At 41.7% G+C, this 5,262-nt stretch overlaps 1 protein-coding gene across 1 annotated transcript in view; it reads left to right on the forward strand.

The window, feature by feature from the left end:
- The first annotated feature begins 4,866 nt into the window (after positions 1 to 4,866).
- LOC106869043 (LHFPL tetraspan subfamily member 3 protein) overlaps positions 4,867 to 5,262 on the forward strand; it is a 21,442-nt gene continuing 21,046 nt past the window's right edge. The window contains exon 1 of the mRNA XM_014914551.2: positions 4,867 to 5,058. The gene's annotated coding sequence lies outside the window, so the exon portion shown is untranslated. The remainder of the gene's footprint in view (positions 5,059 to 5,262) is intronic.

Consider the following 5,262-nt stretch of genomic DNA (forward strand, 5'->3'; position numbering starts at 1 on the left):
AAATAAATAGATAGATAAATAAAGAAATAGATAGATAGATAGTTAGATGGATAGATAGATGAATAAATAGATAGATAGATAGATGATAGATAGATAGGTAGGTAGGTAGGTAGACAGATAGATAGATAGATAAGTAGATAGATAGATAGAGGGACACACAGATAAATAGATAGTGAGATGAGGTTATGTATCATGAATTTATAGTAAGCGTGTGATGGTGGCATGTGAAAGACGTGTACTTTTGCAAATTGGTGCCACTCTCTAACCTGTTCTGGCGATGTGGGTAAAGTTGTTAACATACCAGCACGGCTTAAGTTTGATTTAATCCGATTAGGAGGTGCTTAACAGATAACCCCTGGCTACCCCTTGCTAGTTGTTTACACTAGGGCATCTTATTCCCCCTTCTGGGCAGTTCATTGGATGAAAGTATTAAAAACTTCCTTAGAAAAATAAGTAATATATTAGGAAAGTGAAAAAAGTAATAAAAAAACAACAACAAAACACACACACACACACACACACACACACACACACACACACACACACACACACACACACACACACACACACGAAACAAAGCAAGAGGCTATTTAAAACTAAATTGCAATTCGTTATTTAATTTTCTACGAAAGACAGGCGAATTCGTCGTTGTTCATGGCTAACTTAATACACACGAATTAAAAGGTGAGCTAGAGTAAAAACAGTTCAGATTTAACCAGATTTCCTTAAACGGTTAAGAAATATAAAGACAGTCATGGAGTCCACAAACGTTGATAAATGTTCAGTTAATCTTTTTTTCTACATTTAAGGTGAGTGAGACGGTGGTATAGGCTGAGGGAGTTTGCAGAAGATAGGTTTAGATAAAGTGTTTAGTATCGAAGGTTTAGAAAGTGTTGGGACTACACAAGCGCCGGGGGGTGGTGAGCATAAAAGTAACCCAAAGAAGTATTTTGATGCAATAATAAGAAAGGTCCAAGAGACTGAAGGAGGTTAGATATCAGGGAAGAGGGACTATTTTAGTAATCGGAGTATCACCAAAACTTGTTGATCATCCTCAGGCCAGTCATCGTAGTGAAGAATCATAGTTAAAGGTGTCCAGCCGTGAATATTGTTTTGCGTTCAGACGTAGTATATCTAGAAGTACATCACTCAATGTGTCCTTCCTTTTTAAAACGACAGAGAGTCATTTTAGGAATGTTTGACTGTTATTATAAGATGTCTCTTAGATCTACCATTTCACCCGCAACAAAAATGACCTCCACTCCTCACAGTTGGATGCTCTACTATTCCCTCTACTCCCTCACCTACCCCCAGTCTTTCTACTATTCAGTACACCAATCCTTTCTCATCCACTCATCGTTGTTTCTCTGGAATTCTTTCTCCTGGAATGCTGTTTTTTTTGAAGCTGTGATCCAGTCAATGTTCAAGAGGAATACAAACCACGTCGATCTCACCGGTTCCGAAGACCCTACGAAGGCTGGAATCTCAGCTCCCTTCACAATCCCGACCCCACTAAGAGCCCCATTCGAATGCCAGCGTACACGCCCCCTTTTTGTCTGGAATAAAATAAAAAAAACACTTCTAAAATTCGCTTATAAAAAAATTAAATCCGCCATCGATAAGGAAATCCTCTTTTTCGATGTTCAACTCTCTCAATAATCCCCTTTTTTACTCCTGTTTTAGGTGGTCTTTAGCCCCTTTTTTTATTTTTATCTCCAATTTCTTATTCAGTTTTTCAGTTCTTGTTTGTAAGGAGTTTTGTAATTCATTTCTTTTATCCTTTAAAAATTCTTTGTTTCTCAGCCTAAAGATTGCGCCCATGCTGGGGCACTGCAAGTATTGTCACCTTTTCGATAGCCATTCTCATATGGTAGGCATTTCATGAATGAGGATGTTTGATAATGCTGCCCTGTTTCGAGTTTCTTGTTGCGATGTTGGTTCATCTGGGATCATGGACAGCAGAAAGCCAAGTTGCTTCTTGAAAACATCTGCCCGCATTCCATGTAAATCGCGTAGGTGTTTTGGCAAGATATTTAATAGCTGTGAGCCTTTGAATCCCAAACTATTGCAGCATTTCGACCTTACCCTAGTCGGGATGGATGGAATCTTTGGAACAGTGCAGCGGCGTCCTGTTCAAGGAAAGTATAACTCTTGATTCCACAGTTTGGAATACATTCTTTGGAACTTGCAGCCTATTTGGCCTCACAATCAGTTTTCCTTCAAAGGTCTTCCATATGTACATCACCACATGCCTATCCTACCTTCGCCTCAGGGAGGAGTCATAGCTCTTTCAATCTCTCCCAGTAGCTCAAGCTACATACATGCATGCATGCATACATACATACATGCATACATACATACATACATGCATACACGTACACACACACACACACACACATTTATATATATGTATGATGTAAATGTATACCGAGTAATATGCTTTGTAATCGCGTTCTGTAATCGACTCTGCGTTCCGTTTAGCATTTCAATCTCATATAATACTTGCGTTACAATCCGAGCAGAGACAGGCTAAATTGCTATAAAGGTCAGTCGCGTAATATCGGAATAATCATAAAATCAAATGTTGATAATTTGAATGAACGTTCCGAGTAGTTACAAAAGATAACTGTCGTCAATCGACGTTTCAAAATATTCAAAATATGCGACTATTCCTACACACACTCACACACACACACGCGCACACACACGCGCGCACACACACGCGCGCACACACACACGCACACACACACGCGCGCACACATACCATCTAAGAATCCATAAGTGAGGAAAAATGCACTTGTTTATCTGTCAACAGAATTGGTATATTGATCAAAGTGTACAATATTATCTTGCCATTACGGCCGATCTTACCAATCGGTTTCACACTTGAGGGGTTCAACGGAGTGTTAGATAACAACCCGATTATGTAAACCTGCGCTCTTCAGAGATGGCAATTATGGAATGGAATATAACGACTAATTTCTATTGTTGGAGGTGAACGGTTCGTGGTTGCAGTGAAACGAACCGAGCAAGAGTTGAGTTAAGAGTTATGTATGTGTATAGTGTTTGCGGGGAATGGGGGTTCCAAAGGCTGCATACACGTCTGTGTTCGTTAGTCTGTTGGGTGGTAGTCCACCGTGTTAGGGCGTGTGCGTTTGTGTATGTTCTGGGCAAACACTTTGCCGGATTCCCAGGTGTTGGGATGGCCGAAGCTGGGGAGCTGGTGATTATAGTCACGACGGGGCACGCCGGTATGACAGGATGTACTTCCTTTCATGTGGGCAAGGATTAAAAATTTCACTCCTGCTGTTCAGGTAGATGTCCGGGTGCTGAGAGCTCTTTAATATCGCTCTTTTCTCAACCAAGCATGATCTGCACTTCTTGCTGCTACTTAAGTACGCTTTACATTTCTGTAGAATCTTCCACTTTATGCCATACTCGGTGGCATTTTCTTTTAACAGTCATGCGGGCTTGGCCAGAGTTGTGGCGTTACGTCTCTCCGAGATGTTGAAGGAGAAGTTGTGGTTGTTATAGCGGGTTCTAAAAAGACTTCAGTTGTTCCCACGTACTTTCGAACGTTTGGTTGCCCATTTAGTTCTATTGCTGTTACCTCTGTCTCGTATACGATGGTCTACGTGTTACAGTGGCCGTTCAGTGGACATGCTGTGTTACCTCTACATGAGCATTCTGTCTCTGTCTCAGGCGTGGGGCTATATACTAAAATCCTTTAAATTGGATGCACAACTAAAAGAAACTCTCTGAGTGTGTCTATTAAATATCTTACTGACTCTACTCGTACGAGGGAAGTGTTTGTCCACTAAGCTAAAGAAACCTTTCTTACCTACTCAGGTCTTGATACTTAGAGAGAAGAGCCGTGTGGACCGCAACACTTTCCGGTGCCGTTTTCTCTTGGAGGCTTTAGGGTCTGGCATATAACTAATTATTTCCTTGAAACCGCCGGTGGCTAGAGCCTCATTATAGTACGGGGCGACAACATAAAAAATCCCTTTATTTGAAAATAGGTGGGAGATAGGCTCTTGAAAACTATGGCTAGATGTTAATATACGATAGATTCTCATTTGGCTTCTCAAAGGGTCTATAAGGTACCAGACTCGAAGACAGGGAAACATCAAGCGGTTGTATGTATGTATGTATGTGTGTATGTATGTATGTATGTATGTATAGTCGTAAACATCCCAATCAAGGGCGAAAGCTTACTTCCCAGCCACATGGTTCCGGGTTCATTCCACTGCGTGACACCTTGGGCAAGTGTCCTCTACTATAGCTTCGGGCCGACTAAGGCCTTGTGAGTGGATTTGGTAGACGGAAACTAAAAGAAACCCGTCCAATATAAATGTATGTATGTATTTGTTATTTGTGTCTGTTTGTCCTCCACCATCGCTTGGTGTGTTTAGGTCCCCGTAACCTAGCGGTTCAGCAAAGAAGACCGATAGAATAAGTACTGGGCTTACAAAGAATAAGTTCTGGGATCTATTTGTTCGACTAAAGGCGGTGCTCCAGCATGGCCGCAGTCAAATGACTGAAACAAGTAAAAGAATAGAAGAATATATATATATATATATATATATATATATATATGTGTGTGTGTGTGTGTGTGTGTGTTTGTGTGTGCGCTCGCGTACACCTTCTCCTCTCTTCGTACACTACAAAGAAATTCTGAGTTTTATTTACTTTTAATTTCCCCACCCGATATACAACATCCACATAGCTCTGTCCCGGGTGTCTTGTGAAAAGCATGCAAACTCTTAACCCGCCGCCGCCGCCGCCGCCGCCGCCGCCGCCGCATTTACCCCGCTTCTCTCCCGCTCTTCTTCATTCACGAGCCTCGTCTTATTCTCTCAGCCGTCGCTCTCTTCACCTCCACACACACACACACTCATAACGGCTGCTTTACCTGTCCAACAGGTTTGTCCGCCTCCAGCCTTCAGCTCTACCTGTCCAACCAGTATGAGTGTGTCATTGGATGTAGATAGTGAGAGCCACTTTAGGATCAAACAACCATTGAAACTACTGTTCACTTTGGGACAAATGCAGCTAGTAAGTTAACCTATCCATCTATCTATCTATCTAACTATCTATCCATCTATCTATCTGTTTGTAATGTCTAAGTGTATGTGTGTGTCTGTTATATGGGGGTGAAAGAGAGAGAGAGAGAGAAAGAGAGAGAGAGAGAGAGAGAGAGAGAGAGAATGGTGTAAATAAGACGTGTGTTAGAGAAAGAATGCGAGAGGACTGGTTGTG

This window comes from Octopus bimaculoides, chromosome 4 (assembly GCF_001194135.2).
Source record: "Octopus bimaculoides isolate UCB-OBI-ISO-001 chromosome 4, ASM119413v2, whole genome shotgun sequence".
In the NCBI taxonomy this organism is placed as follows: Eukaryota; Metazoa; Mollusca; class Cephalopoda; order Octopoda; family Octopodidae; genus Octopus; species Octopus bimaculoides.